Here is a 23,381-nt window from a genome sequence, read left to right as displayed (position 1 = left end):
GAGAATCTTCTTAGTTTAACATAGTCCTATGTGTTTATTTTTGCTTTTGTTGCCATTGCAAGGCAACAAGTAAGGTCTAAAAATTCAACATCAAGGCCTCTATCAAGGAGATTACTACATATGTTTTACTAACTATTTACTAACTATTACTACATATGTTTTATATATTCAGGTCTTAAATTCAAGTCTTTAATTCATTTTGCATTAATTTTTGTGAATGGCATAAAATAGTGGTCTAGTTTCATTCTTTTGTATGTGGCTGTCCAGATTTCCCAATGCCATTTAATTGAAGAGACTGTCCTTTCTCCACTGTATAATTTTGGCTCCATTATTGTAAATTAATTGACTATATATGTGTGGCTCTCTATTTATTCTTGGGCTTTCTATTCTGTTCCATTGATATATGCATCTATTTTTATGCCAGTACTATACTGTTTTAATTACTATAGATTTGTAGTATTGCTTGAGATCAGAAGGTATAATGCCTCCAGGTTTGTTTTTCTGTCTTAAGATTGTTTTGGCTATTCAGTGTCTTTTGTGGTTCCATCCAAATTAGAAGTATTTGTTCTAGTTTTGTGAAAGATACAGTAGGAATTTCAATAAGGATTGCATTGACTGTGTAGATTGCTTTGGGTAGTATGGACATTTTAATAATATCGATTCTTCCAGGGGCACCTGGGTGGCTCAGTTGGTTAAGCGTCTGAGTCTTGATTTAGGCGCAAGTCATGATCTCATGGTCTTGAGATTGAGCCTACATTGGGCTCTGTGCTGACAGTGGGGAGCCTGCTTCAGGTTCTCTCTCTCCCTTTCTCTCTGCCTCTCCCCTGCTTGCACATTCTCTCTCTTTTTCTATCAAAACAAATAAATAATTATATATATGAATAAAATGTCAATTATTCCAATCCACAAACACAGGGTATCTTTCGATATATTTGTATATTCTTCAAGTTCTTTCATCAACATCTAGATTTTATTGTTTAGGTCTTTCACCTCCTTGGTTAAATTTATTCCAAGTATTTTATTCTTTTCACTGCAATTATAAATGGGATTGTTTTCTTAATTTCTCTTTCTGCTAGTTCATTATTATGGTATAGAAATGCAATGTATTTCTCTATGTCAATTTTATATCCTTCATCTTTACTGAACTCACTTATTCTAACAATTTTTAGTGGAGTTTTTAGGATTTTCTAATATATAGTATTGTGTCATCTGCAAGTAGAGACAATTTTACTTTTTCCTTTTCAACGCTGATATCTTTTATTTATTTATTTATTTTTTCCATTTGCTGTGACTATGACTTCCAATACAAATGCAAAAATGGCACTTGGCAGTGCCCTCATCCCCCAGAGTCCCACTAGTCCATGCCCCTCCAGCAGATGCTTTAAGATTTAGCCAATGAATCTTCTTCATATATAATCCCATAATTCTCAAACTGCTGGGTGAATGACTCTGCACATGAACCCCATAAAAGGAATATGTCATATTCCTACAGTTCCCCCAGATCTTCTGTACATAAGACCCACTGGTTTCCAAAGCTAGGGTCTTTTGGGGTCTTGTCTCTCTGGTGCAGATCCCTAGGATTAGGGTGGCTAATGTGAGATGCAAACCCCTCACTCTTCAGGGAGAGTTTTGAGACCCATGAGGTTCTTCCTTATTGAGGATTACTGTTTATAGGGGCGGTAAGTATTTTGATGAGACCACATCTCTGCCTCTCCTACCTATCTGGATTTGGCCATTTTATCCCTTGTTGTGGATGGAGCTGTTCAGCTAGTTTGTATTATTTTTAAATGGCTATTATTCCATATATAGTAGATTTGGCATATCTATGGAAGAAGGTCAGTTCAGGTCTCTCTATGCTGCTATCTAGGACTATCATGACTTCTAGTCCTGAACATTTTATTAAGTTTATTTCTAAGCATTTCATTTTTTATTCTAAGTGGGTTCATTGTTTGCTTATTTTCTTTTCTAAAATTTCATTTCTGTTATTTGGAAAAAATAATTTTTGTATATTAATGTATAACCTTATAAACTTTTTAAATTTACTTATTAGTTCCTATGGCCATTTTAAAATAAGATTCTCTTCCATCCATAAGTATTTCCTACTTATGGAAAGACCTAATTGATGCCATTAAGTAGTAAGAGGCAGCATAATATACAGATAGCCTCTGCGTGCAGACGTGGCCACGTTGAATGAAGCTTTATTTCTTAAGTGTTCTATAAACATTGGCCTTTGTTTTCTAGTCTGTTAAATGTACATAGTTATTTTCCTATTCAAGATACTAGTATAGAGTTAGTCAAAAGGGTGTTTTTGTTCCTACTATTATTAAGTCTAAAGTGTCCTTTCACCCAAGACATTTGCATTTTTTTATTAAAATTTTTTTTCATGGTTATTTATTTTTGAGAGACAGAGAGTGACAGAGTGTGAGTGGTGGAGGGGTAGAGAGAGAGGGAGACAGAATCTGAAGCAGGTTCTGGGTGCAGAACTGTCAGCACAGCTGACAGGAACCCTGAGATCCTGACCTGAGCTGAGGTCTGATGCTTAACTGACTGAGTGACCCAGGTGCCCCAACACATTTGCATTTTAACTATGATTTTCAATGGCTTAACTCAAATGAATTATCATATTAAGCACCATGATTGTTCATTTGGTACCTTACTTTCAGTCATAAATCTCCTCCCCTCTCCAATATTAAAATTTAAATATTACTGATTTTTCTAGATATGAGACAACACCTACTGTCACACAGAGAGTAAACATTGGCAGCTAAGCTTATTGTCAGCTTTGTAGAGAATTGATAACTGTACAATTACAATAAAGTGATAAAAATGAAATATTGCTTTGTCTAAAAATACAAGATTAATTTAATTCAGGGAGTTTTAAATTTTTTAAGAACTGTTCAATCTCTGCTGGCCTATGATACACACATACCTACTCCTTAGGGAGGAGTAGTGCTGAGAAGCTATAAAAAGTCTAATATCTGAAAGGTTAAATTAGATTTGGGAAAGCTACAGGATTCTCAAGTGTTTAAATGATGTAATTATTGTAGAAACAAACTTGATTGTACCTGATAACATAGAGGATTCTTTATATGATGTTTCTGCCATTGGAGATATTATATCACCATAAAAATTCTTTTGCAAACCTATCCAAATGTATTACGTTAGAAAATATTTAGTAGTTGTTTAATTTAACTCGTAAAAAAACCCATAAATAAGTATCAGCTTCCTTGTTGAGGATAAAACACCATGACCAATAATAGCGTTTAATGCTTTATGAAATGTAACCCTATGAAAAATGCAGTGTAATTACATTTAGTGACATTCTGCAATTTAATTAGGGTTAATTAAATTGAACTATTGGCAATTTTTGCTTATTTGCATTATTTTTTTAAAAATACTGTGATTTAAAGGTTAATTGCAGTATTTATAAGACAATAAAATTGCTTCTCCATCAACTTTTTTTTCATATAAATACAGATGGATAATTTTGCCACTCTGTAAATAAATTTGTAGTTTTATTATTTAATATTATGAGTTGAACACAACTAAAACAAATGGACAACTTAAACTATGAATATAAAAATTTATTATAAACTAATGACTACCAGGTTGGTGCTTTTGGTTTTTAATTCAGAAGGATGATTCAGGAGGATGGTCTTCTGTGCTTAAGGAGCCTTCTTTTGGGGTTGTCTTTTTGGTGTCACTCATGAGAATATTTCACTTGTGCCTGTTTTTATTCATACCAGTGCTTCTGGTATACTCTCCAACTTGTTGATTTGTTTTACAACTCTTTATATCACTTTCAAAGATCTCAACCTAAACCCTCAAACTTCATCAAGCTGAGTCACTACTGTTTTAATTGCCTTGAGTTTTGCTGCTTCTCTAGTAGGAACCCTTATTTTTCACAACCTGTCAGTTGTATTACTTCCATCTGTCACCAGCATTTCATCACCTCTGAGCAGCACGGCCTGCCCTTTGTTAAATCATCTGTTTTTTCAAAACTTCAGTATAAACAGTGAACCATTCCAATTACCAGTATGGCATAAGGGGGAGAACTGCAGACTACCTCAGGATGTCTGAGTTTGAATTGTAGGTCTACCATTTAGCATCTGTATGACATTGGGAGGTATAGTTAACAGCTCTAATCCTCAATATCTTTACCTGTAAAATGGGAGTAGTAGTAATGCTGTTTAAAGATGCAGTGAGATAATGTAACTAGACCATGCTTTAATTCATATTAGTTTATATTTGTATTATTGGCTTTGGTCTTCTATACTTAGTTTCTCAATCAATTATTCATGTCTATTATCGTTACCATCAACCTGACAAAAACATGCCAATAATTGAAAACAACCATAGTGATGTGACACCTCAAAATCTACTCTAGATAAATGTATTCATTGGAAGGGGAGAAAATGTTTCTTTGGCCTGAAAGGCAGGTTAGATAGTAATGAAATTGATTATCAGTTATAAAGATGTATTTGCTTCTTTGCATTCTCTATATCCTCCCCCCAAGGTTGTGGCCCCTTGATCCCATGCAGCACCAACTCAGGAAAATTCTCAGTTATGGATATAAGTACACATGATCAGAGGATTCAAAGGAATGAAAATCAGGTACACTGGCACTCAGCTATTCTATTTGGGCAGTCTCTGGCTAGACAGGAGAGTACATCATTCCAGAGAATGTAGTTTAAGGAAATGCGTAAGGCCTTTGGGAATAGAAAATCTATGTCTTAATTATGATTGGTCTTTTTACTTTTTTTTATTTTTTTTAACATATATTTATTTTTGAGACAGAGAGAGACAGAGCATGAGTCTTTTTATTTTTTAATATAAATAAGATTCTAGATGTTTATTATTTTTCTGCAAGGGCAGTCATAACATTTCATAGTTCAAGCTCATATTTTTCATTTTTAGCCTATAATCACGTGCCACAGAGTAGAAAATTTAATATTGAAACACACTGAGCTAAGTGTTACAATTCATTTTTCAATAATGATAAGACAAAATCTCATATTCTCTGTCCTGGGGTTTTGTTTTATAGTTCTTATAAATTAGAGTGTTTTGGAAATTCATTGGGAAGACTTGTACTGTGAAAAGATAATCTTTTCATTTCATATCATCTTTTACTGATATACTTAAAATTTCTAACATCATGATTTGATCTTTTCAAATTTATTTCAGTCACTATTCTTTCACTCTATACTTTCCAGATATGAAAATACTATTGAAATAATCGTAAACATGTGAAAGATACAAAAATGATTCTTTTTAAAACCACTTTCATTAAAAGGTTCTAATGAAATCCATCCTTCTCATTTAATAACTTTAATATAAAACTGAAATAAGTTGTATCTGCTTAATATTTTCACTAATACTAAATACATTTAGTATTAATACTAAATACATTTAGTTGTATCTGCTTAATATTTTCACTAATACTAAATACATTTAGCATTAATACTAAATACATTTAGCATTAATACTAAATACATTTAGCATTAATACTAAATACATTTAGCATTAATACTAAATACATTTAGCATTAATACTAAATACATTTAGTATTAATACTAAATACTAAATACATTTTACTAAATACACACACTAGATGTGAACAAATTAACAGTGAAAAGCAAACATTTGACAGTATTTGAAATATAATATGTCTCTTTTTAAAAATCCATTTCTCATTTGAGAAAAGACATTATTATGATTTAGAATTTTCTCAGTGGCTTATGCACCTAAATATTTATCCTAATAACATTGTATTTTTTTAAATTTTTTTGATGTTTATTCATTTTTGAGAGATGAAGAGAGACACAGCGTGAGTGTGGGAGGGGCAGAGAGAGAGGGAGACACAGAAACCAAAGCAGGCCCAGGCTCTGAGCTGTCAGCACACAGCCCGATGCGGGCTTGAACTCACAGACTGCGAGATCATGACCTGAGCCGAAGTCAGATGCTCAACTGACTGAGCCACCCAGGCACCCCACATTGTATTTTAAATTATAGATTTTAAAGCAGATAATAATCTGTACAAGGAAAAGAGACACAAAATATTTATTTCATGGGTACATAAGTATGTATGTACTTAGACTAATTGATTTAGAATAACACAAGTGGGTAAAAATATGAAATTGTTTTGCAACTCGTGTTTTAAATAATGCAAATGTAGAAAATTATGACCTTCCCTTCTAATGTACCATAGATATTTTAGTGCAGCTTCCAATTTTAAAATAGCATGAAGTGATTAATATTCATCAAAAGGAAGTGGGAAGAGAAGCATCATTTTATTTTCAATTAATAGAAAACATGGCATTGTCTATTTTTAGTCTCCTAGCTATTTATCCATTCCCTACGGAAGTGAATGGGCTTCCACACTCCTTGTCTGCTTTTTTGCTAAAAGTGCTTGCCTGGGCTGCCAAGCTCACCACGCAGTTTCTATCTGGCATTGAAGCGCTATCTTTTTCAGCCATGCAAGTCTGTGTTTTGTGATAAAGTGCCGTTATGGGCAGCCTTGCTGACTCTACCCTGCTTCAGAAAGAACTCGTGTGCACTACAGGATTCCATTTGAAAACTCTCTCTTCTGATGCTTGACTTTCTTCTGAAATTGTACTTGCAATCCTAATGGTTCTCTTTTTAATATTTTGACTCATTTTACTTGTTTAATATGAACTAGATATTTAATTCTACATAGAACAGCGAGGAGGTTTCTGACTGCTACAGAAAGTAAATTTTATAAGAGATAAACTACAATTTATAACTTGATTTTACCTAGCATGTATCACTTTAAATGCACAGATGGAGAGTTTTCAGGCCACTATGGGGGTAATCTGACTTGAGATATGTTGGTCTATTCATTTCACATTCCACAAGATCCACCGTGATTATTTCAGTCCATGTGATGGCATAGTGGCTGTATCACTGTCAATTTTTCAGCATGAGAAAAGAAAGCATTGGTTGTATTACCAGCCATTTATTTAATGTGTGTATAGGCATCATCTTGGAACATCCATTTCTGATGTTTTATAGGCACTTGACACCGTCTGCTTCAAACACATAGAAATGAAGGATATATAGTAACTGAGTGTATCTACTTATAAGTTTAACTAACAAAGCTTTAAATATTTTTTAACCTGAATTTATAAATTAGATATATTCAGTTTTTAGGAATCACACAAGCAGGACAGAGAAAACTCACACTATAGTAGGGAAATCTCTCCCAAAACTGCTTAAAGAATTTTCATAAATTCAAACTTATAAATTCGTAAGTTAAATTCCCTTAACAATTCTAACACTGTTAACAGAAAATAAAGTCATCCTAGACATTTTAGCTATAAGTATCAAATATACCATGTTCCCCTAAATATCATACCCACTTTCATTAAAAAAAAAAGACACTGCTATTGTAAACTTAATAATGAAGTGTTAGTGATTTAGACTTGGCTCCCTTCATTATATCTTAACTTAATTACCTTTTAACTTACTCTCTAATGGGCATGCTGAGGTTACTTGGTGGAAAATTAAAAATCATTGTACTGTTTGCTATGCCAGGTTTGCTGTAATTATTGGTATATTTGTTTATCATTCACAAACTTGAAATCACTTTATGAGAACTATATGTGTGCCCTGGATTCCTCCCAGGATGCTGATTAGACAGGTGGGGCCATTTTTAAAGCTGTCTGATTTGGTTGATGGAATTTCCTACTCCCTTTAATTTACTACCTAATTGAAATCTATTTCTTCCCATGATCTTCTCCTGTTACAATTCAGCACTGCTGCAATTCTAAAATTTTTAAATGCCATCCATTGGGTTTCAAAATTCACTTATCTTTGTCTTCTGAAGCTATAATTCTGACGTTAGGCTAATGACATTTTGGAAACAAAAGAGAGGGAAAATTATGAATAGCAGAAAAGGGGATAGGTATTTGTTTCTTTTCTCCTCAATTACAGATTATTTTTTCTGTCTTCATGTATTTATTAAATTGGCTTTTAATTCCTCATTTTATTGAAGAATAGCAAATTTAACATTCCTATTCATGTAGAAAGGGCAAATGTCAGCTAGTCATTGATACTTTAGGCAATATCAATGTCTAATTTCAGCTGGGACCTAAAGTTACAACGTAGACTAGTGTGGAAAGAACTTGGGTTTTAGTGATTAGACATGGGTACTAATCTGACTTTACCAATCATCATCTGTATGATGTTGAACATGTTACTTAATTTTTAATGTCAGTTTCCGTATCTTTACATCTGGGGTAACTAAACAAACCACACCAATTTATTGTGAAAATAAAATCACATCTCTAAAGTACATTTTAACATGCCTGACACCTAGGTAACACTTATTAAATTATAGTTGCAATTAGTTAATCTATCAAAATAATCTTACATATGCTAGGGTGGAGTGGTTCATTACTGATATTAAATGTAGCTTTGAAAATAGATTTTACTTTTAAACTCACTAGGGCAAAGAATTTAATTTAAAATCTGCCATGTTTCATACAGATGTCAAGATCTGTGAAGGGACTGAGATCTGAGATCTGAGATTTTGCCCTCTGTGTTAGCTAATAAGTTATCCTGTCGAAAGTTCACCTACATCGATAAAGACAAAAGATGCTTGCATGAGACAAAGGACAGTTTATGACTCACAGCAATAGCAGTGGTCAGCATTATATTGTTTACACTAGTTCTCCAAGCCCTAATTCCCACATGCCACCTGGTGACATGACAAGGTCTGGGTGATGCCTGTACACACTGTGGGTTATGTTAAAGGAGAAAAAAAAAAACCTGAGTTTAAAAACCCTAATTTTTTATAAGGAGACTGTGAGCAAATCTACCCAAACTTTGCCCTGGAAAGAGACATTGTAATTATTAATGTGAACAGCAAACCAATATGCCTTCTGTTCTGGAAGACACTCTCTAACTTCCAAAGCTATTTGCTTTATGAACAATCTTGAAAGATGATATAGAACAAAACTGTTAATGCCCCTGCTCAGCAGACAGAAGTACATGGAGAATTGAATCCCCACAGTGGGATAATGGAAACTATGGACCTTCTAGTATAAAAATCAGGAGAAAATTTTATGAACATAATTTTAATTCAGTCATTCAAAGTGCTGAATTCTATCCAAACCATTTGTTGACAGGTGTGGTAGAGGAGATCAGTTACTTGTGAATGTCTTAATAGTATTTTAGAGAGGAAAAAGAAAAATTGGGATATTTATGAGGTTTTTGGATACAGTAGAAAGCATGTATTTCAATGTGAGGTCTTAATTAGGACTGGTTCACGATGTAGTAGTGGACGATGAGTGGACCAGGCAAAGCTAAGGTTTTGAGAAAACAGTTCCAAAGTGAGTGTTATGTATTGAAAGTTAGCAGACGAATGTTCATATTAATGAGTTTTTCAAAAGTCCTTGAAAGGAACAATAATGTTATTTGTATCTTTTATCTTTTTGGATTGGGTTTTCTGGAAGAGCAAGAATAAGTGTAACATTAGTGAAGTCTTGATAATACAGAGATTAAGCAGTGTGATATAGATGATTTTGCTTCTTCAAAGCCAAATGACATTTATCCAAAGCCTGTCATTATTTGTATATGAATCTGGATTTGTGGCATAGAGACATCTACTCACGTTTAATAGGTTTTGTATCTTGAAGACAATATGGGGAAAAGGGTAGAAAACAGAATATACCAAAAGGAGAAATTAAAAACAAAATGACCATGGTGTGGGAAAATGACCAATTTAAGGTAAAAAAAAAAACAAAAAACAAAAAAAACAAAACTGTAGAGAGGGCACCTGGGTGGCTCAGTGGGTTAAGTGTCTGACTGCGGCTCAGGTCTTGATCTCACCATTCGCGAGTTGTTTTATTTTTTTTAATTTTTTTTTTAACGTTTATCTATATTTGAGACAGAGAGAGACAGAGCATGAACAGGGGAGGGGCAGGGAGAGAGGGAGACACAGAATCTGAAACTGGCTCCAGGCTCTGAGCCATCAGCACGGAGCCCGACGCGGGGCTCGAACTCAGGAACTGTGAGATCATGACCTGGGCCGAGGTTGGCCGCTTAACCGACCAAGCCACCCAGGCGCCCCTCACCACTCACGAGTTTGAGCCCCACATCCAGGTCTGCGCTGACAGCTCTGAGCCTGGCACCTGATTTGGATTCTGTGTCTCCCTTTCTCTTTCTGCCCCTCCCCCACTAATGTTCTGTCACTCTCTCTCAAAAATAAATAAACATTAAAATTAAAAAAGAAATATATATATATATATATATATATATATATATATATATATGGATAGAGAGAGAGAGAGAGAGGGGCACTTGGGTGGTTCAGTCAGTTAAGTGTCTGACTTTGGCTCAGGTCATGATCTCATGGTTTGTGGGTTCAAGTCCCATGTCAGCCTCTGTGCTGACAGCTCAGAGCCTGGAGCTTACTTCAGATTCTGTGTCTCCCCATCTCATCCCCTCCCCCACTCGTGCTCTCTTTCTCAAAAATAAACCTTAAAATTTTTTTTTTTAATGTACAGGAAACAAACAGGGAAGAAATGTTAAACACACAGAAGAATTCTAACAGTACACTAGCATCTGCCCTAAGAATGAATATAAGATTAGAGTCACATTATTATAAAAAAGATATCTTCCTTGCACTTAGGACAATAGAGAAAAATGAGTCCAATCAGAATATCTGATCTAAGTGTGTGTATATATATATATATATATATATATATATATATATTAATCTTATTATAGAAAATACTTGATTGAGCTATATTTTTAAGATGATTAAAATGACTCACAACTTGTAGCCAGCTGAAAGTTTTTCCAGGTGTTCTTATTTGTTCTTTCTTTCTTTTCTGTTTTGGTCTAGATTTGATATTTCCAAAGTCAAAAGTTACATAAGTCCCTGTAGACAAGGGGTGATTTATAAGCAAAGAGGGTCATCAAGATTAGGATGGAGTTCAAAAGAAGCAATAAGAGAGAAACCACTTGAGAAAACAGAAGTCATTTTATGTTCCAATAAGAATTCCCCAAGCCTATCATTCTCAAAGCAGGCTGTCCAGAAAATAAAACCTTTTCTTAAAAATAAACTTTCAGGTTTGAAAAATATTTTTTGGTGCAAATGATAAAGTTAGAGCTTTCTGACCAATGGGCTTCCATTTTCCAGGGATAATTATTAAACTGATAAGGACAGATACCATACTTGATCTTAGCCAAAAGACCAAGAAGCGATTACAGACAATTATTAAAATATGAGAAAATGAGGCAGTAATACTAGAGGTAAATTTAAAACGTTTAGTTCTTCCTAAACAGAGAATTGACATCTGTTCAGACAGTTTGGTGGGCTGCTTTTTTTATTATTATTATTACATTCTGGTTTATATTTCAGTTTCTCTCTAGAAAGATTTGCTCTGATGCATTAATAGGAAACCTATTATTAAAATTAACCAAAGCTGCAGGAGTCACCTGTATCCATAGTAAAGATACAGGATTCACCTGTATCCATAGTAAAGATGACATTTCACCTCCATCATTCTGCCTTTTTTGTTCATTGAACTTATTTGATATGGAAAAAGAATGCAATAACATATATTGAAGGAGGACACAGGAGAAGAAAGAGAAAACTGGAATGACTCCTTCAGAGGGAGCTAAGATTTGCTGCAAAATTGGCATGTGGCCCCTTAACGCAGCAGATTGAGATCCAATAGCCATTGAGGAACAACCATTTAAGTATCGTGACAGCTGTATTCAGCCGTCAAAGAAAAGTTGGACAGACTTCATGGCGGATGACTGGACAGATCAATGTAAAAACTTGAAACATTACATTTGAGTTTCAAGGTAAATACTTTTCCTAGGTAGAGACACTGGTATTTCCTGTGTTTTCATGAAAAATGCCTGATAAATTAATACAATTTGCTTCTAAGGAAAGACACAGACAGGATGACATATTAAATGTTCTTTAGCTCAAGGTCTACTCAGAAAACAGAACCCAACTCAAAGCTTGTGTGAGGCTAGTTTATTATTATTATTACTATTACTATTATTTTTAGTTTATTTTTTTGAGAGAGAGAAAGAAAGCAGGGGAGGGGCAGAGAGATAGAGAAAGAGAATCCCAAATAGGCTCCGCACTGTCAGCATAGAGCCCAATGTGGGCTCGAAACCATGAACCGTGAGATCATGACCTTAACCAACTGAGCCACCCAGGCAGCCCAAGGCTAGTTTATTTTAGCATGTGATCCCAGGTAGGAGATGGAATGCAGGGCAGTGAGAATGGAATAGGGAAGGAGGAACCGCCAATGCAAGGATGTCATGGAGTTGGATGTTCTCCAGGCAACCGTTACCCATTCCCACGGAGACCTTCTGAGGACCTTATAAAATGGACCCACAGAATTATCTACCCAAAGATGAAACAGGGAGATATGTGTCCAATACTTTTTGGCCCTGTTGGCCCAGGGTGGCCCTGTTGGCATTAATTGTTTATACTTCCAGATCACGAGTCAGTCTGACTAGATGACATTCCCCACATGGGTCTTACAGGAACTCCAGGGCAACACTCACATTGCAAGATCCTCAGCTTGAGGCAATGCTTTTGGAGGTTGCACCTGAAAAAGCTCTCTAAAGTTTGCGTGATGCTGACTGCTGCGACCAGAGGATTTTCAAATAGTGTACAAGTTGTGTCCAAGGTAAAGGATAGTGAGAACGATAATACTAAATTGAGTCTGGGATGGGATTAGTCTGATGAAAGACAATTTGGTCAGAGATTTAATGATTCTAGTGATACAAAAGGCAGTGTGCCATACTAGTGCATTTGATTCCCAGAACTAATCCCTTTTTATTACTTTTTTCCTTTATATGATGAAGTTATTTTCAGAAATAATCATGAATTTAAATAACTAATAATAATGGTCAAATAAAGCCTACAGTGATTTTTTTTTTCTTTTGTTGAATTCTGTACTTCTAATAATACAAGTAAAATAATATAAATATTAATAATATAAAATAATGTAAATAATATAAGACAAAAATTAAGACATTTTAATTTTAAAAATCTGTGTTTTTATAAAATATTTAAAACCCATAGTTTTATATCTATATACTGGTCTATCACAGAAATGAATGATAACATTACATTTTAGTTTTGAGCCTTAAGTTCTGAAAACTTATCAAAGGGTTTGTCAAAATCTATATTCTTCATATATTGATGTTTAATAAATAGCATAGCCACGTTCCATTTTTCATTCATGATTGATAAAGTATTTTTAATGTTTTTTTAATTTCAAAAGGTTGTTTCACTTGATGTGGCAATTATACAAAATAAATTCTTTAAAAAAAATTTTTTTTATTTAGAGAGAGAAACCATGAGTGGGGGAGGGGCAGAGAGAGAATCCCAAATGCAGAGAATCCCTGCACTCTCAGTGCAGATCCCAATATGGGGCTCAGTCTCACGAACCATGAGATCATAACCTGAGCCGAGGTCAGATGCTTAATCGACTGAGCCATGCAGGTGCCCCTACAAAAGAAATTCTTAAATATAATAGTTTGTTGGAGATTCATAAAAAGTAAATTTTGCAATAAAATCCAGACATTCCCATGATGTCTATGTATTTATTTCTTCAGGACTGATTCTGGCAGATTTTCAGTATTTCTATAGTTCAAAAATATTTTCACCAAATAATTCATCATACATTTCTGTTACATTTGATAAAAATATATTTGAAGTTTTCTTCTTCAGAGAAAACTCTCTACATATAAGTGTACATTGACTTTATTTGATCTACTAATTTAGAATAATTGCCCAGTTGTTAATGAAAATAATTGAGACATTCAAATACTGTATCTTTGACTTTTTTCTGATGACCTAACACCATTATCCTTTATCATTTCTTTTGGCATTTATCTTCTGCAAATATTCATTTCCTTACATTTTATTGTTGCAAAGTTAGTAACCTCCATTGTTTTCTGAATCAATCTTCAAGTGTTAATTTAAAACTTGATGTTTCACTCTAGATAATTCAAATCTTACTCTGGTTGTTTGCAATATTTGTGTCACTTTAATATTTACATTTCAAATTTCACTTTCAAATGAGGTAACTCAGAAAAGACATAGACAGCAGAAGACAATATGTGAGCTGATGTTTGTGTGTCCCTTTTTCCTTTGAATCAACCAGTATTTCATGGATTGAATTAACTTTCAAAATGTGTCTTTCCTATGCACTCAGCTTCATAATGAGCACTACATCTTTTAAGAAACTCCTTAGTGATAATATCTACATTCTGCAGCCTTTGCTATTGATCAGGTGAACCTGAAAGGATAGGTTTATTTTTCACAAATTCCAAAATACATTTTCCTGAGGAAATCTTCTAAAAGAGTGAATTCTCTTAAGCTTTGGGGGAAAAAATGTGCTCAAGGAGCAAATGAGAATTAAGGATTAATTTATTTCACATTTTTCCATCATTTGTTTTGGCCACAGTTATACTGTTGTCATATTCTTGACCATTGGGCAGTCGTTTCAGGGAATTTCCTGGAAAGGAGAGAAAAAGCTCAAAATTAATTTCTTTATCTTGACCATCTTCAAGATTGATGTATTTGATCAACTTGTATAAATGAACAGAGTATAAAGCTTTGGGAATGTTAAAGAATTTCAAACTACTTTGCATTTTTAATGCAACTATCTGTTCTTTGAGGTAATTTTCCAGAAGATGAATATAATTATTTAGACCATAGAAAAAAAAAACTAGCATGGTAATACATGACTGCATAGTAAAACATTACAAAATGTTCCTTTGACTTTGGGTCATAATTTGAGAGTAATTTCTTCAACTTCAAAACAGTGTTCTTGGGGCTCCTGGGTGGCGCAGTGGGTTAAGCGTCCGACTTCAGCCAGGTCACGATCTCACGGTCCGTGAGTTCGAGCCCCGCGTCAGGCTCTGGGCTGATGGCCAGAGCCTGGAGCCTGTTTCTATTTCTGTGTCTCCCTCTCTCTCTGCCCCTCCTCTGTTCATGCTCTGTGTCTCTCTGTCCCAAAAATAAATAAACGTTGAAAAAAAATTTTTTTTTAAAAAAAACAGTGTTCTTTATTTGCTAATGACATATGGTTTTTATGATCAGGGAAAGGATATTTTATTTGGCTGAAAGCATTATTAACTCTAAATAGGATCTAAAAAGTCATTTTTTATTCATACACATACACACAAACATATATCTACATGTGTGCATATGTATGTATATATGTGTGCATATATGCATATATATGTTTTTGTATGTGGTGTAAAAATCTTCCATTTTGTAAGAAGATAAATATTGTTCAGATGTCTTAATATCAGGGACTTTAGAATATACTTTCCAGCAGGTTTTAAAATGATTTATTAAGCTGGACATGCCAGGTTTTGTTTCATTACCAGTAAACTAATAAAATATATAATTTTTTCAGTTTCTAAACAACTCACATAAACTCTCAATTTTCCACTATATGGAAAATATATAAAGAGTCTAAAAACCATCAAGTTGACAAGAGTTGACTTCCCTCCTTTGTTCTTTTCTCATTCTCATTCAATTGTATAACAACATTTATTATAATATGGTTCACTTCTTTTAAACGGGTTTAATCTCAATCACCTGGAACAAATATTGACTAAGTAGTGAAATCATAGTACATTAAAATTTCACTTATCATATCTTTTCCTTCAAAGGCTTAGCCAAGCATCTCCTTATCATCATCATTATCATCATCACTATTAGTGTTGACTTTTGATGATACTTTCTGTTCAAAATTATCAAACTTGAGAGAAAAATATTCAAATTCATCCTTTACCTGTATCACTTAAGCATTAGTCTTTCTTGTATGGGTTCTTAGGATTGTATGTGCAATCCTGATTTTCCGATAATTGAAGAACTGTAGAGTATGTTCAATGATTCAATTACTTCCTGTATTGACTTCTATTTTCTTGTTTTACTCCACTAGAATGTTATCACTTCATGTTGACAAGGTACCTCACATTAAAGTTCTTTACAGAACTTTACAGAACGTAGAATTATTATGGTTTCACAATAATATAGAAAATGACTTTAAGCTACTCCAAATTCCCGGAGAGGGAAAAAACCTCAAAACACAAAAAAACTATGTAGATAAAGTTTTATAACAAGTGAATGTCAAACTTTGGTTAGTTTGATATAATTATTTAAATTACTTTTTATATGTTAATAAGTTTATTTTCTCACAACCAAACATAAAATGTTTATTTTGAGTAAGAACTCAATTGCTCCACTGGTGCACATTTTATTTTTATGACTTGTTTTCTGTTTTAAAACAAAAATTAATTAAAATAGAATAATAAAATCCAATTTTAAGTATGTTATTAAAATCAATAAAATATTACATATGTGGCTTAATATGAACTTTTCAAACAAAAATTATGCACTTCAGAGTTCATATATTATTTCACTCAGGTCTTAAAATAAAAATTTCAGCAGTCACATGGAATGACAAAATTGACCTAATTCAAATTCCATTTCTTTATCTGTACATTCATTGTGCTGACACTGTTTATTCTGTGTCCACCTTTGGAAAAAAAAAGCTTGAGCTTTTTTCTGCCTAGATACCCTTAATGAAATATTCTATATTTTTAATAAAATAAAAAATGAAAAATATATAGATATTAATCTTATTATCATTATTTTGTCTGAAAAATGAAACATATAATATTTATAGTAATCAAATGAACATAACTTAGCTATCTAATTGAATGACTGATAGGGAAATTTAACTGGTACAGAGGATTACCATTTTGGGATTTTTAAAAATATTCTAATATAAAATAACATGTGCTACCTATAAAATAAATTTCAACTAGAGGATAATAGAAAAATATAGCTGCATGTTATTGATCCTTTCTGAAATGAGTATCTTTAAAATGAGCTAGACTTTAAGAAGAATATTTATGAAATTCTTTTACACATTTCCTTGTAAGGAGAGGAAAAATAATATGTAGTGCCACATTGGTTGGAGACACACTGTACCTGATGATATTTAGAAAACAATGACTATAACTGGGTCCACATGTGTTGGGGGCTTACTGTACAACTGAGAGTTCTCTGAATTAACTTCCATATAGTGTACAATATTTAATAGAGGACACAATAAAATATGTGAATTGGAAGCACATATATGTTTTTTTTTTAACTTGACTGTAACTATGACATTTTTTGAACTTTAACAAATTATTCTCTGAGGAAAGAATAATTTTTTACTGACATTATTTAAAATTGCTGAATCATGGTGATAATAAAAATATAGAACACCTTTTATTTTGATATTTTATTATTTTTATAAAATATGTAAAGTCATGTACCCCCTTACTGCCTGCTCCTAGGCAGAATGCTACCTCTTTACTGCCCATAATGTGATATAATGGAAAAGTGACACTGAATAGAATTTTCTGTAATAATCAATGATTTGGCAAACCTGATACTTATTGACTTCTTATTTCTCACTATAGGAAGCCTATAAGACTGACTTTAGAGAAAGTTAGAAAAAAGAAGTATCTGAGTCAGAAAGTAATAAGAAAGAAACAAGAAAGATAGTATTAGAACTGGTTAACATTACCAATTTAAGGAGCAATTCAAGTAGACTAATTTGAGAAGCATGTTTGACTTTTGTGAAATTAGCCCATCCTTTCTCATAGGATCAGGAAAAGGCAAAGAAATGAAAACAAAACAAAAAACAAAAACAAAACACTTGGAAGATGTTTGTTTGTTTAGGAAAGTTGGCTTCTTAAGCCTAAGAAATTCCATGATAACATATAATGGTGGCAGTCCCCATTTTGCCTTCCTTTGAGTAGACAATTTTGTTTTTTCTCTTGTGACTTAAGTACTTCAAATGATGTTTACCAAGTGGAATGCCTAGCATCTCATAAGCATTCTAAAATGGTATCCATCCATGGTCTGATAATAATAATTATGATTATAACTTTCAACAGATTCTATATTGTATTAAGTTGTTCAATATGAGGTAATCAGCTTAAACTGATGCCATATACATCATAATCATTTTTACAAACAACTCATTCTTAGCTGTATTTCTCATTTTCAAGTGTGTTGATTAATTGAACAGAAGTATCTCATCAGATCTTTTTCTATTTCACCTTTTTCATACGTTCAGTCTTCATTTAAATGCAGTGAGGCATGCTTGATATACGCCTAAGTGGAGCTTGCACATTTTTTACTCTGTTCACTGAGCTTAAACAGCTCTCCCTGAAATTGGGTTGCATTTTTTTTATTGTTGATTCTCTTCTTCTCTTCTTAACTACTGTACTGCTTCAAAGCCTTCTTACAATCTATGTGTCACTGCCATCAAAAATGAAAGTTGAGCTATGAATTTGGGAGTTTGCCATCCTTATGAGGAACAGAGAAAGACTTCAAAGAGCCATTGCTAGGAAGCTAGGAAGGAATGCTATGAAAATGGTATATTTTTATACTTGATACAGATTATAGCTCCCAAATAGATGGTATTTAGAGATCAAAATATTTAGAGGATAAATGAATACCTATTATTTCATAATTGTTGGTGATAATTATGTGTTAATAAGCCAAGGAATTTCTTAATTTGCTACATTTCACTTATTCTTCACTCTTTCTTTCTTTTTAGGACTTACTTCTGAATCCTAAGCTAAGAAGATGAAAATATCTGAAATTGTCCATGATAAACTTCTTCACTTCTAGCATACTCTTTAATTGCATATACCTAGAAGAGTATTGTAAGGTCTCTAGTAGCCTGGAATACAAGAGAAAAAGTTAAATTGAGATAAGCTCACAGTTGAGGTTTTCTACACTGTAGACTTAATGAAGCTTATTTTAGTTCCATACATGGACCATGCTCTTTTCTCACTTCCAGACTTCAACATTGTGGTCTCTTTAATTCTGTAGACCCTTCTTCCCCACTTTTGATTTAAAAGTATATTAGAAATTTGCTTTCTCCTGAATGTCTTCCAGAACTCTTATACTAATATATCCCCTTATTTTGTGCTTCTGTCTTACCCCATACTTTTCTCTATTGTTCAAATGTTTTTAAGTGTCTGTTTCACATCTGAGAACCTGTAAGCAATATGAAGGCTGAGATCTTACCTCTGATGATAAGTGGCGATAGCTCTTGAACAGGTATTTAAATGAATGAATAACAATGGAGAACACATATTGAGGGTTCACACAACTTGGAGTGGCAATGACTGATAAAAACCAAGTTTTCTTATTTTTAGTACAATTCCTATTCTGTCGCAGTACATTGACCTAATTAATCATGATCCTCTGAGTATGTAAGTTATCAAAAACTGAGAAAGAAAAAGAAAAAGATGTTTTAATAAGCCATTTTTCTAAAATCCATTTTGGGGTTAATATCCATATTCATTTTTACTGACTTTAGTAATTCAAGTGCATTAAACTTGCTCTAGAATTTGTTACTTATTTTTTTTCTCATTTACATCTCTAAAGAGAAAGAATTCTATCAATGAATAGTGAATCACAAGAGCTGCACTTTTATTGCTAAGCAGATATATATATAGTGCTATAAATAAATCAATATTTTTATTTGTGTGCTATGGCCACAGTATTTTTTCTCTGTTAAATTAAGCCTTAATGAATTTTGTAAGTGATCTTGGACTTCGATAAAAAGTTCATCAACAGACTACAAAAGTATTCCTTCATGAGGTATTAAAATAGAAAAATAGCAATGGTAGATAACCTGCTTTATAGAAGGAAAAACACCCAGATTTTAAAGATCCTATTTTAAAACCTTTTTTTTTCAACGTTTATTTATTTTTGGGACAGAGAGAGACAGAGCATGAAGGGGGGAGGGGCAGAGAGAGAGGGAGACACAGAATCTGAAACGGGCTCCGGGCTCTGAGCTGCCGGCACAGAGCCCGACTCCGGGCTGGAACTCACGGACCGCGAGATTGTGACCTGGCTGAAGTCGGAGGCTTAACCGACTGCGCCACCCAGGCGCCCCATCCTATTTTGATCTCATTCTCTGACTATGCTTCCAGAAAACTTCTGAGGACTAGAGTAGAATAACGCAATGTTATGGAAGAGAGACAGTATGGGTGTAAGAGCAGTAGAGAAATAATGCAGCATCCCACCAAAGAGAAAAGAAAGGGAAGCATACTCTCTTAAGTTGGGACACTTATACTAGCTAATAAGTGCTTCCTTTAAATATACAACTTCTCTCATAAAGAGGAAATAAAAATACTGTAAGTCAAGAGAAAAAGGTCAGAAAGGGTATTTCTTATTTTTTTCCTCTCCTTGCAAGGAAATATGTAAAAGAATTTCATAAATATTCTTCTTAAAGGCTAGCACATTTTAAAGATACTTATTTCAGAAAGGATCACTAACAGACAATTATATTTTTTTCTTATTATCCTCTAGTTGAAATTTATTTTGTAGGTAGCACATGTTATTTTATATTATTAGAATATAAAAAAAAAATCCCAATATGGTACTCCTCTGTACCACTTAAATTTCCCTATCAGTCATTTGATTAGATAGCTAAGTTATGTTCATTTGATTACTGTGAATTTTATAAGTTTCATTTTCCAGACAAAATAATGAAAACAAGATTAATATCTAAATATTTTCCTTTTTTATTTTATTAAAAATATTTGATTAGATAGCTAAGTTATGTTTATTTGATTACTATAAATTTTATAGGTTTCATTTTCCAGACAAAATAATGAAAACAAGATTAATATGTCAATATTTTTCCTTTATTATTTTATTAAAAATACAGAATATTTTGTTAAGGGTATCTAGGCAGAAAACAGATGTTATTTATAAAGGATCCAATATTAGCTTAATTTCATGCTTTTTTCCCTGAAACTATTTTAATAAAAGGCAGTGGCACAATTTCCTCAGAGGTTGTAGAAAGATGTTTGTTCCTCAATACTTATATAGATAGCTCTACTTTATTTGAAAGAATGAGATGGACTCAGACCAGTAACAACGACAAAAATAATTAAATTGTAACTGAACACTATATATATATATTTATTTAAATTAATTTTGATAGTGATTAGATTATTGAATCATTAAATTTTCTAAAGAAAAACCAGGAAACTTGACTTTAATAATGAAAGCACACTAACAATATTAAAATTACAAGTTAATTTTTGGAAATGTTATTTTTTGGAAAAAATTAGTCTTCTGTTTTTTAAATTTACCTTAGCCATTGGAACAAATTAAAGGCATGAATTACATATGTTTCTAAGACTTGAATGGTTTGTTACTAGAACCCCAGGGGACTCAAGTCTGCAAAAGTAGTGTGTGTCCTCTGTGTCTTAACCACATCCCCACTAATGTAGGAAGAAATGGTGACCTAAATTAGTGTGGAGAAAATGCTCGGTTATCCATGATGTCCTGTCTATGGTGAAGGTGAGGTGAGGATTCTGCTGGTGGTTTGGTTCCCTTTGTCACTCACATTTCTCTGAAACATCATACTTCTGGCTTGATTATCTAGTCCACTGCCCTTTTACATCATCTTCTACAAGTGAATGGAAATATTAAACTGAATTTATTCTTTCAAAATACATTTGTGAATATCTACTCCACATCATGCATATTGAAGTATTAATGAGAACTACTTTGCTCTTTCCTAGATATGGAAACATATCAAATAAATAATTATATGTAGCAACTGAATTTTTCATAAGAGCTATCCCATAAAGAATACCAGAGGGAAATGGAATTTAAAATAGCAAGGTGGAAAGGGGAGATAGAATCTATAGCTCTTGTTAATTATGTAGATATATCAAAGTTTAAAGTTAAGTAGAGCAGAAAAGAAAAATAGGCCCAGCAAGTGGAAGAACATTTTCCTGAGAGGAAAATTGGGAAAAACTATATTTAATTCTATATTCATATTGGATTTTTTTAACATTTAAAAGAAAGTGGTACCCAAATAAATAAGGCGTTGGATTTAAAGTTATTTGAACTCTGACCTCCTCTTATTATATAGAACTTTTATTGCCCTGTGGTCATATCCCCTTTTACAGTAAAGACAAATACATCTGTTTTGCTAAAATCTCTAGGAGTTTATGTCAGAGTTTAATGTACCAAAAAAATTATTCATAATATAACATATGTTAGATCTGACCTAAATAGTTTCAGAAAGCCTTTCTAAATTTGACAAATTAAAACTATTGTGAGTTAAATTCCTAGATGCAGCAGGACTGTCCAGAAGGGTGTAATTTTTATGTGTGTTTTAAAAAGAAGTTCTGCACTATGTGGTAGACATTTTGGTAACTGGATATTTTTTTCTTTAATATATATATATTATATTAATTATATTATATTATAATTATATATATTATATTAATATATAATATATATATAATAATTAATATATGTATATATTGATTATAATTACACATGCCCACACACATACCTCTCTCTCTCAAATGGTTTCTAACTCAGATGACATTATTTGAGACTCTTTTTGGATTATTTATGAATTTGTGGTTAGAATCACCAGTTTGAATTTTCTTACTAGTTTCATCATTGTCATCATAATGTCACTATCTTCCAAGCCAATGCCTTCTATCTCAATCTCTGATTTAAATAGTTTTTAACTTGGGTATGTGATAGATATTAATTTCACATCATTTTTAAAAAGTATTTTCCCACCTTTTATTTTTAATTGATCACTTATGTTTCTGGCCATTGCTGTGCTGACAGCTCAGAGCCTGAAGCCTGCTTCAGATTTGTGTCTCCCTCTCTGTCCGCCTCTCCCACACTTGTGCTCTTTCTTTAAAAAAAAAAAATAGGGGCGCCTGGGTGGCTCAGTCAGTTGAGCATCTGACTTCGGCTCAGGTCATGATCTCGCGGTCCGTGAGTTTGAGCCCCACGTCGGGCTCTGTGCTGACAGCTCAGAGCCTGGAGCCTGTTTCAGGTTCTGTGTCTCCCTCTCTCTCTGACCCTCCCCCGTTCATGCTCTATCTCTCTCTGTCTCAAAAATAAATAAATGTTAAAAAAAATAAAAAAAATAATAAAAAAATAAAATAATAAAATAAATAAATAAAAATTCCTGTATTTCTGGCCTGACATGAATGATAAATTGAATATGAAGTGAAGAACACTGCTGCAAATTTGCACACATGGAAGAAGCCATGTGGTGGAGTAGAGAAACCATGGGATTCATCATATATTTGTTCCTGATTTTTTACTTACTACCTTTATGGCCTTGAACAAGTCACAGTGTATATTGATCTTCACAGTATTATGGTGAAGAAAATATGATAATCCAAGTTTTAGTGATGCATAAAGTATTTTACATTTCAAAGGTTATAAAAATGGAAAAGTGATTTCTTTATTAAAATACCCACATGAAAGTTCCCCGGAAAAC

At 33.1% G+C, this 23,381-nt stretch overlaps 1 long non-coding RNA gene and 1 pseudogene across 1 annotated transcript; both read right to left on the bottom strand.

Annotated features, from left to right (window-relative positions):
- Positions 1-11,020: 11,020 nt before the first annotated feature.
- LOC122474205 lies at positions 11,021-11,233 on the bottom strand (annotated as a pseudogene).
- Positions 11,234-14,416: 3,183 nt separating this feature from the next.
- LOC122473031 lies at positions 14,417-15,942 on the bottom strand. The gene is made up of 2 exons (XR_006294580.1): positions 15,813-15,942; positions 14,417-14,522 (listed from the first exon to the last, which is right to left on the bottom strand). It is a non-coding gene; the product is annotated as an uncharacterized LOC122473031 (long non-coding RNA).
- Between the last annotated feature and the right edge of the window lie 7,439 nt (positions 15,943-23,381).

This window comes from Prionailurus bengalensis, chromosome B4, assembly GCF_016509475.1.
Source record: "Prionailurus bengalensis isolate Pbe53 chromosome B4, Fcat_Pben_1.1_paternal_pri, whole genome shotgun sequence".
NCBI lineage: Eukaryota > Metazoa > Chordata > Mammalia > Carnivora > Felidae > Prionailurus > Prionailurus bengalensis.
This window is presented reverse-complemented; position numbering and strand designations above follow the sequence as displayed.